The sequence below is a fragment of the Cyrtonyx montezumae genome, unplaced genomic scaffold (genome assembly GCF_038088225.1).
Source record: "Cyrtonyx montezumae isolate F1298 unplaced genomic scaffold, pur_monq_1.0 scaffold_3, whole genome shotgun sequence".
Taxonomy (NCBI): Eukaryota; Metazoa; Chordata; class Aves; order Galliformes; family Odontophoridae; genus Cyrtonyx; species Cyrtonyx montezumae.
The window spans coordinates 76,739,626-76,753,265 of record NW_027072034.1 but is presented as its reverse complement, the minus strand read 5'-3'; positions in this window follow the sequence as shown (position 1 = coordinate 76,753,265).

Sequence of the window (13,640 nt, the reverse complement as noted above, 5' to 3'; positions counted from 1 at the left end):
TTCAGCCAAGCATCAGCCAATACTCACAGGCCCGTTTCTCCTACACAGTCTTCCAGCCACTCTGCCCCAAGCCTGTAGTGTTGTCTGGGGCTGCTGTGGCCAAAGAGCAGGACCCAGCACTTGGTCTTGTTGAACTTCATCCCATTGGCTTCAGCCCAGCTATCCAGCCTGTCCAGATCCCTCTGTAGGGCCTCGCTACCCCCAGGCACTTCCAGCCACCTTGGTGTCATCTGCAAACTCACTGAGGGTGCACTCAATGGCCTCGTACAGGTCATCAATAAATAAGTAGGGCACTGTGAGGGTGAGTGGTGAGGGGATGTCCAAATTAAAGCATGGAGGGATTTGCTTGACATCCTCAAAGCAGCCTGACTGTCAGCACTGCTCGGTAGAAAGCTGAGAGGACAGAGGCTCTCCTTCAATCCTTCCTGCTCAGTGCATCTCATTTGCTTTCCACAAGCGGCCCTCTTGTGACAGAAGAGTCGTCCTCAGAGGTTTGGAGCTATTAATATATAACTCTGTTTTAAGCCCTGTGTGTTGGTGAAGTGTGAAAATAAAAAATAAATCAGCTGTTGGATATATTTGGGGAACTCGTGCGTGAGTGCATATATGAATATTCTAAGAAGTCCCAAAGTTCAACGGAGGATGAGGTAGTGAAAGCCAGGGCACAACCAAAGCGCTGTGGGAAATTCTGTGAATTCTCATTACCGTCTAATCTCAAGGTATTTTTTAGCTGTGACATGAACACTGGCTTGGAAGATTCTTCTGTTATCCCGCTGTAAAGACTTCCTGCATTCTCTGTGAGTTTTCCCCCAGCCCCCTCCAAGTGATTAGTGGACAGACATCTCTGCTTTGCCTACTGCATTTGTTTTCTCCAGATAATCATACAGCACTCAGACATCCCCCAGCATTCCGGTTTAGTAAATAGCCTTTAGCAATGGGAGCCATCTGACTCTAGTAGTAACATGAAGCAACCAGTCCTGCTCCTGCCAAACTACCTCAGCTGATGTTCTCTGGAGGCCAGGAGAAGCAGGCTCAAGCAGAGCTAGCGGGGAAGGCATGATTGCTTTGGATGTAGCTGTCCCCAGAGCAAGTGCCAGGATGCTGAGAGCAGCAGGCGGGCACTGGGGACAGCAGCAGTGCTGTGGGGAGCTCGCACAGCATGCTGTCTGTGAGAGAACCGTGGGGATGCTCTCCTCCTGCTGCAGGGAGGAGTAGGCTACAGCTGCATGCAGCATTCACCCGTTGCTAAGGCAGCACCCAGCACACCCACGCTAGCCTCAAAGCAAAACAGTGCTCATAGGAAATTTCATGGAGCCAGAAGCCTTGCAGGAGAGAGTATGGATTTGTGTAAGGTGCCGTCTCCTACACTACTAAACTGGGCTTCACAAATCCCCCAGCAATAGCTCCTTGTGCATGTAATTTCTCTGATTCTTTGCAGGAAGCTGTGCCATCTTGCTAGGTGTGCATCTGCAGTCTCTCTCTCTCATGTTTTATCTTCCGCAGTGCCTCTCCTTGATGAGAATTTCAGTGGATTATGCAGCATAAGGCAGTTCTGATGCTTCAGATTCCTACTGATAGAAGAGTTAGGCCATTCTGCCCTTTCTAAGCTAGATATATAGAGCAGACCCTGCAATGGCAGAACAGCTGCATGCTTTTAACCAATTCTAACATCTGTGTGACTGTCTCCCTCTCTGCTTGCCCTGCAGTGCTGTGTGCTCCCTCCTCACACAGTGCTCTAAAAGCTTGCACAGGAACATTTCTCAAACATGTGAAAAAGACAGCCCCATCTCTGACTTGCACAGTGGGCCTCGGTGCTCCCGTAGAAATAGTTTATGTATTTTGAGAACTGTGCATGAGTGCCTCATTTCTGTCTTCCAAGGCATGGATTTCCTCTTTAACTTAGGCAGATATTTTAGTATCAATACGAGGCACTGATCTGCCATTTTATACTGGTTTGCAGCTCTTTGGAATGCCATTGAACATTTGTTATCTGTGTGCAGCAAGTGAAGCTGCTGCAGGCATGAGGCTCATGCACAAGCTGACGTACAGGAAGCAGTGACTGCTGTAGCTGGCAGGAAAATTCTAAAGAGTGACATAGAAGCCTGCGTCCCTGAAGCAAAGAGTATCTGTAGATAGATTTGTCAAAGTGGCTGTGAGTGCTGTCTCCCTCAGCAAGAAGTGCGGTGAGCTGACCTCCATCTCTGTTCAGAGATTGCCCTGTAACTCAGCACTCAGGGAAACCATCCCTGTCCAGAAGTCACAGTACAACAGTAACACTGTAGGTGACTGTTTTTTTCTCCTAGCACCACAAAGGAGCATGCTGCCACTTCCTGCTCTGATCTGGAAACCAACGTGTGCTGAGATTCAATGAACTGACTGAGGTCACACAATCAGCCCGTGGCAGAGCTGAGCATAGGCTCCATGTCCTTTTCTCCAGGCCTAAGATCTAACTCTCAGATCCACCCTGGGGGCAAAGGCAGGCTACCAAAGCTATACATCACAGCTCTACAGAAAACGACATTTTTAGAACAGGCTCAACCCAGAAATTACTACAGTTACTAAAAAGATTTTTAAAAGCATCAATATTTTCTTCTTCTGAGAGATCCTGCTTGGTAAAAATGAAATTTATAAATATTAATGGACTTCTAAGCATGAGCACATTAAAAAAAAATTCAAAAGACTAAAGCCTGAATTAACTTGGAGAAGTAGTTGCTGGAAACCTAGTCAAAAATGAAGCAATGCTGTGAAAACGTGTAAACCTTTTGCAGCCATTGTTCATCAATTTCAAAACTGTTTTTAGAAAAATAGTGCTTCTTGCACACTCCCCCCGTCCGTGGCTCTTACCCATAGTTCTTACAGCATGTACAAGCCACGTGCGGTTCACTTGGCAGAGCAGCTGCTTCACCTGTGGTGGACTGATGGTAACAGAGCAACTGTCTGCAATGCTATCTGCAGCTGCCCTGCACTTAAACGAGACTCTTGGGGGCAAGGACCAGATTATCAGTGAGCTTATAGAAACCATATGTTGTGGTATTTATGTATATGTATGCATATATATAATATATGTGGTATATATATATGATCCTCTTTCAGCCTAGGCATTGTGATCCATCCAAGGAAGTTCTGTAATGTTTGATGTAAGGGAATGGTTCAGTTGAGCTGTCATTTTCTACTCTGTCTTCAAGGGCAGTTCCAGATACCCTTCCTTTCAAGTCAAGATTTGCTCAAAGAGAAGAACAGTTTGAAAATATTAAAGAAGGAAGGCTGATAGCTTTAAATCCATCTAGGATTTAAGGACGGACTTCCAATGCATTGTAAGTCATAATCCCTTCTGATTTCAGAGATAATTAGGCTCTATATATCTTCAACTATATGGATCAAAGACAAGGCTGTAGAAATGAAGATCTCTTTTCCTTCTCTGGAGATGTTCCAGACCCACCTGGACGCCTTCCTGTGCAACCTGGGCTAGGGAGCTGCTTTGGCAGGGGGGCTGGACTTGATGATCTCTAGAGGTCCCTTCCAACCCCTACAATTCTGTGATTCTGGGATTCAACAACTATCATGGCTTAGCCACCTGAATACATGTATAGACCCAGCTTCAGCAACTGTCATTAAGTGTACTGGCAGGTTTCCGAGCATGGAAAATACATTTGTCTGCTACATCACAAGATCAGTCCTCCCTGGAGCCAGCTGCCAGCCCAGCCTGTCTGCCATGCAGGTTTTGCAACCTGCAAGTACAGGCCCAGGGCAAAAATAGTGCCAGTGCCTGCTTCAGAACACGCACATCCTTTCCCTCCATCACAGTCAGCAGGAAGAGGGCCTATGCTTGCTCACCCTCTGCACCACAGCAACTGCAGCCACAGCCATGTCCCCTGAAAACTGTAGCCAGCAGACGAGAGGCAGCACACCTTGCAGGACATAGGGAAAAGCACTCACAGTGCCTGACTCTGCAGCATGGGGATGCTGCTGTCTGGGTCTTGCACTCCATCCTCTCCTTCCTCCCCATCCCTATCCCGATCTGCTAGCGTCTTTCACAAAATCCATAGAAATGTAATTATCATAGAGATGTCTGCTGTAGTGATGTTCTTCTTTGGAAATAATTATAATTGGCCGTGGCAGCTAAAAACTTATCGGAGTAGACAGATGACAGACAGCACAATCACATAAGCTTCCCTCTGAGAAAATAAAGCTAAAACCCATTTATCCTCATAGCTGGGAACAAAGGGGTTTACTTTGAAGAGCCAGGCTGTGAAAATATGGAGAAAAGACTGTTATACTCACAGATTAAATTTGCAGTAGGTAACCAACCACAAGGAATCCATTTGCAGCAGATTGGTACTGCAGTAATTACAATAATATCACTTCTTTCATCTGAAGAACACCCAATGAGGGACATATCACTCTGTTCAGAGGCAGCTACGGGGGTCTCAAGAGGTTAATTAAGTGGCTGGAAGGCACGTGGGTCTGAAGAGTGACTGGATCACAGATTACATTAAAATGTAAGCATCATATCTTAATCATGTCTGTAAGGGCTACTTGCACTGGGATCCAAAGCTGGACGAAATCACTTATTCCTGCAGTAAACCATTAATTGCACTCTCCTAGAGAGTGGAAAAATATTGATTCCAAGGTGTATCTCCAAGTCAGAGAGGTCATCTTTTGCATGACAACTGACATACCACCATGGAAGAAACTTGTGCTTCTTCTAAAGGACTCGAACATCTGGCCTCTCTTTTGGCTAAATGGGTTTCTAATGGCATGTGGGTTGGGGGTGGGTGGGAGAACTTATTTAATTTAAACTTAAAACATTTAAACCATTCATGACATTCCTGAGATGCTTTTAAGAAAATGAAAATTGAGTGAGGAGAACATCAGTCCAATGGTACTTGTTTAGAACTCAGAACATACAAGCAGATGATAACCTCAAATTGACAGAGACAGGCCTGGATCTAACGGTATTGCATAGACACAAAGAGAAATACTGCCAGCAGGCAGTCAGCTGTTGTATGCAAGAGAGCTGAGAAAGGGACAGAGCTGGAGGGAGGATGGAAGAGATAAGGACAGAGAAATACCAAGAACGGAAAAGCACGAAACGTTTTCTATAGTTCTTAATTCCCAGGATTACAAATAACACTCCAGCACACTCACTGGTTGACACACACTGTGCCAGAGTCATGTGGCAACACTATTTCCGTTGCATGCACTGCTCTGACAAATTCTTCTGTCTTTGGATGAAGTTCTGCTTTGTTTCTAATCTTCTTTTAATTGTTTTTGATAGTGTTCTTGGCTCCCAAGAGCTTCGCCTGGTTAGACTTCCCCTTCTAGCTAAAAAAGGAAACAAGACTGATCTCTTTTGGCAGCTGTGAAATGGCTGCATATTGTATATGTTTTCTTGATGAGCTTCCATGAAATGGGTTTTGGTTTTCTTTTGACGGATACACCACTTTTAGCACAATGTCCACACGAGATCAGCAAGTGTTCATTTGGGGGGAAGAATTTTTATGTGCGTATAATGTCATGTATGCCATTTCTATACAGGATTATGAATAGCAAGGAAAGTCACTTGAGCAGGGGAATGGAACTGATTGAGGAATGTTTCCCCAGTGAATGCTCAGTATGATTAGTGATGGTCTGGTTTTTGCTAATCTTAAGGCTTCAGTAGATGGTAACATCCACGAGACTCAGGTTTTAATTCCCACCATTTCCCCGAGCCAAATTACAGCGCTGCATGAAACTGGCCAGACAGGGTCTGTTCTAAGAGCAACTCAGCCTGGTGTCCTCTAATGACAGTGCCCAGATGTGGGTGCATTGGGAAGAAGGTAAAATGGATATGGTAATTCCTGTTTCCTTGCTTCCTCAACTTCCAGTCCCTTTTGGCTCAGACTCCCTAAGCTCACGATTTCTCTGTATATTAGAGCTCACAATGGAGAGAAAGAGAGAGGAGGTGCAGCTTTCAGCAAAGGCAAGTTATAACACTGCACAGCGCCATGGGTGAATGTGATTGCTCTGTCTTCTTATGTGGTTTTATGTGCATCAGTCTCAGTCTAGCCTGTGCTTCAGGGTAATGCTATTATAAAATCAATGTATGACAAAAATGCTCTTGAGACAACAGGGAAAAGGACAAAATGAATAAAAACAGGGTAATGTTATAAGGTCATTATTATAAATATTGATATGAAGAGAGGTGGCATTCTGTCAATCTCTTGTCCAATGTTTTATTTATCCACGAAGGTCTTCTTTAAAATCATAACCAAGTGAGTCCATGTATGGGAGCAGAGGAAATCTATCCCCTCTTGAAATTAAAAGCTTTTGTGAGGTTTCTCTCACAGGGCATCTCAAAATCAAATTCAAACATAAGTATCACCAAACACTAGAACAATTAGCAGGCTATTTTCTTTTCAGTTGTAACATTCTATTGACTTGCCTGCTTGGTGTAACCCTTTCATACTGGTAGGAGTCACTGGAGTGGCTAATGGCCAGTCATAGACTCAAGTCCCAGGATTGTAGGCAGAGCCTGTGAGACATTGCCACCTGCAGCCTGGTGGATCTGCTTGAGAGCCAGGAGCTCTGCAGGCAGACTGACCCAAGCCTGGGGCTCGATGCCAGGGATGCAGGCAGGACTCCAGCTCAGTCTGTGACATATAGCTTCATATAAAGCACTTTAGTCTCATCACGTGGGTGTTTTCCAAATTGCATTTGGTTACACAGGAGTATTTCCAAGCAGCTCCTCATCATCGGTCTTTGGTTTGGAGTAAGGATAATAAGAAAGCAAAGACAAAGTTATTTCCTGGATTATATGTGGCCACTTTAAATACAGGTTATGCCTCTCCTCAAGGAACAGGTCTCAAATGGATGCTTTTCCAGCTAAATCTGATTTAAAGATGACTGCTTTTAAACCTGTCCTACCTGAAGTGATAATTGTGAGTTTCTCCCTCTGAAATCAAACCTGAACATGCAACCTGAAAAAAGAAAGTACCCAACAGAATCTCCACTGCAGTTCTCACTGCTCAACCAAGGACCTGTGAGACAGCTTTTCTTTTATTTTCAGTCACTATTGCCTGTAAAAATGCTGGACATACAACACTGAAGAAGAAAATCCTCTTTTCCTACTGATTAACAGCAGATAAAGACAGCTCATGTCCAAAGAGGAAAAAGCAAGAGGGAAAAAAAAAATAGTGCCCTGGAAAGGGTTACTGAATGACTTTTTCCCATTTTCCTTCAATTAGTAGCCAAACATTGAGAATTTGATCCCTCTGTAGCTAGTACAATTAGTCCTCCAAGTCCATCCTCCATGAGCATGACCACAACCAGCACTGTCTTTCTTTGCATACTCAGCACAGTTTCAGGTGCCCGTGTGGTCTCTGTTCTGTTTTATTCTTCCTCTGAAGCAGTGGCTCTGGATGTGCAGTATGTCTTTTAGGGCTTGCCACTGAGAGCAACGACCTTTGCCTGAAGCAGCTTTTCACAGACACCCGCAGCTACTTCCTGTCATGGTGATGTGTACATCCAAGTAATATGATTTCAAGAGCTAGGGAAGAGGAAGGCATAGTACAGTAATCAGGGTGGCACAACGGCCCTGCCTGGTCACATGGTGGGAATGGAGATCAGAGAGAAGCTTCAACACTGTTGGCTTCTGGGTGTCCTGGTAAGTGTACTTCCAAAGTCATTGAAAAACATGGCACATTTTAACACTCCTGGTTGTTTTAACCATATCTGAAGGGTCTGGAACATCATCACTGCCCAGCTAATAAAAGGGAGGTGAGTGCTAGAATTAGCCCTAAACTGAATCTACTACTTCTGAGAAGATGGTCCTGAGTGAAAGCAGACCCTGAGCACTGACAGCTGTATTCCAGCACAGGGTGAAAAGCACCAAGAAGTGACTTCCAGTACTATCCTGAGCAGCCACTGAAAACAGAAGCCTTCTTGTCTGCCTTTTGTTCTCAAATAGCCAATAAGAACTGATAAGCACTGGCACCATTGTCTGTAATAAATGTGTTTTCAACCAGTAGAAGACTGGTGTGTTGTAAACAATTATTGCACAGAGTAAAGCGTAATCGATCACAGAAGTGCAAGAAAGGATACTTTATCAAAGCGTGGTTTAAAGATGAAGATCTGTATCATGGAGCCAGCATGCTTAAGACGATGCAAAGGAGATATCATCATTCTCTGTAATGAAATACAAAATAGAGCATAGTAAAATACTTCATAGACCTTCATCACTGTTGCATTTTTGCTGTCATAGCAAATTTCTATCTTCTGCTTGTCAGAAGGTCCCTTATAAGTCACTCTGATACACTGGTATTCAGGATTTCAAATAACTAAAGCACATATACCATGTTTCTTTCCATACGCAGACTCATTCTGTTGGTGCGCTCCAAGCGATCTTTCTGTACACTATGGGCTCTCTTCTTTGCAATGTGCTTCAAGTTTTGTACTGAGGTCACTGCAAAAATCACAAATAGCAAGCTCAGATGTTCAGAAAGATCCCTTTAATTGTAGGGCCATAGGATAAAAGTCTGGTGCCTACGGGATTATCCTATCATTCTAAAGGCTTTGTTATATGGCCTCATCTCCTCCCATCTCTTCTGGCAGTCTGGGCAGAACATTGTTTTTCATAAACAAAATGTTCACTCCTCCCAGCCAAAACTTATGCTTGATACAGGTCAAGTTAAGCTGCTTTGAAACACTACCCTTACAGCACTTCAAGATGCGGCTAAGAATGATGTTTCTCTGCAGGTGGTTCATGTATGAGGGCTTTTGAAAGCCACAGCACAGCAATGTCTCCTCCAGACATAGAAACAAACAGATCCATCTGGAGTTTTGAGTGCTTTTAGTACAAAGGTTACAGCATGGGAAGAGTGAGACCCTAAAGACCAAAAAAGAACACAAGTGGCATAGGAAAAGTAATCCTGACTCAGAAGACTGGGTAGCCTGGCCCCAAGAGATAACTCTACCAGATGACTTCAATTTCAGTAGCTTGCATGTTTCTTATTCTCTCTCCTTTTTGATTGATTCATTCTGAGCACAGAGTCACTACCTGGCTTCATCACCCATGTATGAGGGGAGTTCATGAGGCACTGAAATCTGATAAGCTGCTTTTAGTCAGAGGGCACTGAGCACTGTGGTGTTCACTTTCCTTCTGCATGTAGCTGCCTCTGTAGAGAAGCTGAGATATATATGACAGGAAGGGTGGGCCCTGCTTCCCATCTCTTGACACCCACACTGAAATGATGTCAGCAGGACTTCCAGCAGTGGCTGCCTATACATGGCACTCTTTATTAAAGAGATGTAGCAGATAGTTTTCCTCCAGGTTAGCAGAAGCCCAGGCAGATTAACGGCGTCAGTTACATTTGGGTCATGTCAGACTTCCCTTTGCAACCACATAGGCTGTCAAAACCTGGGACAAACCACTAACATTGTGAAAGTTTCGGAGTTACGCTGGAAGCATTTCTCAGCAAGATTTGTGAGCACAACTATGCAGAAGTGTTCAAAGCCACTCCCTGCCGTAGCACTGCTTAAACGTAGAACAAACACCAAAAACAGGTATTTTAAGAGAAACTGGAAAAGTGTGACATAAGTAGGAAGCTCTTGGTTGATAAGCACAGGACAGAACCTGGTCCTGCCTTGCTATCTTACACTGAGGTTAATGGGAAATTGTTATACGTCTAATGTGCATTTGGTTCATGCCTATCATAAGGGAAGACTGTGAAGGCTGGCAGAAGATTTTCTAATCATAAAATGCTAAATATTTAAGTAATTGAAGGGAATCATCTAGAGGAGAAAGCTGTGTGCTAAGAGGGATGAGAGATCAAGGATTAACTAGAAGAAAGGGAATGTACTAAGTCAAAGGATATTTTCTACATGTAGCTACAATAACAGAAGAGATTTTCAAGTAAAGCTTGTTTGTTCTATTAGATTGAAAGTGTTATCTGTATATCAACTGAGAGAAAATCTATTTGCTTTCAATTGTGTACCTTTCCTAGCACAGTTACCTGCAATCCTGTTGTTCAAAGAAGATCTCACAAGCCCATACTTAGTGTTAAGTGTATTCTCAGTAAAGCAGAAATGAAGAGTACTGGAGTACTTCTACCACTAAAACTCCCCAGACCTGCTGAACCTAGTACATCTTCCTGCCTTAAGTACGAAGTCGTTTCAGATTAACAGTTCTTATTCTTTACTGCCAACATGGTACAGCTAAAGGTAATGATAAACTCTACATAGGTTTTACTTGAGCACGTATAATGAATGCTCCATAGAAAGCTGAAATGGAACGGCTATTGGTCAGCCCAATACAGAATTACTGAATGACACTTTTAATAATGCAGAGTTGGCACTGTTTTTCCTGTTGCTTGATAGCATTTGTCAAACTTGGCAGAAACTCCCCCTGTGATCACACTGAGAACTTGTGCACTTCCTATAAGAGAGGATGACCAACAGATGTTGTAAAACCTCTGAAAACCTTCTGCATTGTTTTTTTGGCACTAGCTTCCTGCAAAATTTCACAATCAGCCCATCTTTTCCCTTTTATTCTTTGCAATTGGATTCTTGAAAGGAGATAAAAAGGCTCACGGGCTGACAGAAGGACAGAGAAAACTTTCACAAACCCCCTCCCAGTACATGGTGACAAACTTCACACCAAAAACTAGAGCAAAAACGGAATAGTTTTGGTCCACAGGAGGCCAACAATCCGCAGCTTAATTCTTCCAGTTACTACCAAATAACACTGAGGTGCAGTTTGAACTGTTATCATCTACTGAAAGCTATGAAAGCAGGAAAACATTTTGAATGAACAACTGTAATTACTGAGCCATAAGAGCAATAATTGTTAAAATGTATTCTGCACTTCTGAACTCAAAATAATCACCTTTGTCAGTTTTTGCAGCAGACAGTCAAGACACGTGAACGACAAGCGTGTCTCAGCTGTGTCTTGCATGGAGGATGGAAGTACAGCCACTCACTCCTGTTTACTTCAGACCAGGAATGGAAAAGAACAGAATAAAACTACGGCCAGAGAGTGAAAGGCTTGCATTACTCACATTGCTCTCAACTGAAAAGCTTCGAACCCTGCTCACATCTGTGCTTCTTGAAAATTGTTTCCGGAAGGGCACGGCCGTTACTAGGTGTGTGGAAGTCAGACATTGCCAGCAACATCAGATCTGGAGAAAGGCGTTAACAAGTATTTAAAATAACCACAGTAATGGCGTTTGCATAAGAGAGGAGAAGAATGCATTCGGAGGAGGAAACGGCAGACGAAAATAACTTTTGCAACCTCACAGCCTTTTGCGGAAATCCCCCACCTATGAGGAGCTCTCGTAGCTGCCCATTTACTCAAGCTCACAGGCACTGATGTCACAGGGCAGGCTTTCTTTACTGCACGTCTTAATTGAAGCCGTTGCCAGAAAGCACCCATCCGTCTGAAAAAACTTTAATGCGTCAGCGTGAAAGTAGAAAGCGGTGAGGCTGCAGGAACAGGGGCAGGGGATCCACAGTGCTGTTTTTATGCTGTCAAAGCCCAGTGCTAGTTCACAAAAGGACGGGTGGGAGTATGCAGCCGCATGTGTACGGGCACGTGCAGCTGCATTGTGGAGGCACACTGCAGCACTGACGTTCAGGGAGCAGGAGGAGAGCCAGCATGAAAAGAAACAGCACCACACTGATTTCATTTAATTAACATTTTGTCAAGTTTGGAGAGAAGCCCAGGCTGCAAAATTTGGACACAAAATTCAAAGAGCTCTGAAACTGGAAATACACACATACAGGCTCTTTATTTACGCCTCGTCCTTTTTATAGGGCATGCAGAGACTACTTAATTACTTACTGTAACTCACAATTAGTAACAGTTCTCCACTGTACATCAGTGTGCAGCACAGCTATGCTCTGAAAACGTGTGGCAATGTTTAATGGTAGGTGGACATTTAGTTCCCTTTTCAAGGACTTTTCACGGAGGCCCCTCTATTTCACGTGGAGCAAAGACTTTCAATGTTATCAGCAGAAGGAAGTTACCTTAATCAGATCTGGGAGTTGTCTGTAAAAGGAAGTAGTTTCTGTAATTCATACAAACTTCACCTTTCCTGCACAGCTCTCATTGATACGAGTTCAAGCAACTACCTTATGTCTCATTACTGAAGTACTGAAATCCTGGCATGCAATCGAAAAGCCACTATTAAACTCCTGCAAAGTCAATATTGAGTCACTAACTCCTCAGAAGGTTCATTCTTTATGTGAGAATGGGATTAAGAGGTACAATTTCAGCCCTTAACTTAGCATTCTTTAACAGCACAGCACATCTCAGCAAGTCAACCGTCCACTGACATCAGAAGACAGGGGGACTGGAATGATATACGCACTGCCTTCTTACTTCAATAAACATGATACTACTTTCAAACATCGCCAATGGACTGCAGATGACACATTTAATATGGTAACAAGCACTAAGGCTACTCTAGTTCCTAGTAGGGCACTTGCATGCCTTACATTCTAGCCTAGAGATAAGAGAGAGCACAGGATGTAACACACACTAAGGACTAAGACTAACCATATCGCGAGGTTCAGCCAGATTTCAGAATCACAGAGAGCCTAAGAAGTAAAACACTGCTACCATTCCTTCTGGAGCTTTGGGGAATGAGTGCAGGAGGATAAGCTGGCTCCAGATGAGCTCTCCTCAGTCACACGTTTCTAAGAGCCAAATATCAGCCATATGCAAAACTGAACTACTCCAGTCCTCATGGTGAGGACAAAAACCACAGCTCAACTCACCAGATGCATCAAATCTGACTCCCTGTTCCTCCTCCATCTGCACTACTTACTGATCTGTCTGGCTTCTAGATGTCGTAACAGTGACACAGTGCTTCCCTGCTGGTGCATTTCAGAGGACTGAAAACAGTAAAGAACCTTGGAAGATAAGAGCTCTGTAGAAGAGTTCATTCATCATATGAGTAGTGCTTCTGCCCTCAGAATACTCCAGAGGAAGAACTATTATAGCACAGTGCAGCTCCACGTGTGTCCTGCTGTCTTAAAGGACACATTCATTTCATTGGTCTTCAGTTCTCACACTGCATTAGGTACAAGCAGCATATGAAAGAGCATGACTCAAGTGATTTAGTTTTAGTATGATTTCTGCTTCTTGAACTGATCCAACAGATGAATAATCACACAGACAACTGCTTTTTTGGAACAGGCGCCTGTGACAGAGACATTTGCTCTCATGCTTTTAAAGAAGGTGGTGTGGCTACTTGCTGGATTAGCAAACTGCTTTCAACGTAACCTAAGTGAGCAAATGCCATTCTCTGTCAGATGACAATTACGGGCAACGTATGACTCCTGAGACAATGTAGGTGTCCTGCCTAGATTAGTGCAGCTTCAAAGAGCACCACTTAAAATAACGTAGACTAGCTACACAATTAACACATTATTTTAGAATTACTTTGGCATAAAGGAGGCTAGTTTTTCCTTCTCAGATTTTTATACCAAGTTGTTGTTCCTGGCCATGCTTATCTGACTCATCCCTCAATAGATTCACTTCTAATACTGAAAGAGGTTAAATTCACATAAGGGCAAAGGAAGAATTCCTTTATTAATTTTGTTGTGTTAGCATGAAGTAGGAGAGTGGTTTTTGTCTTTTTTTTTTTAAAAGGTATTTA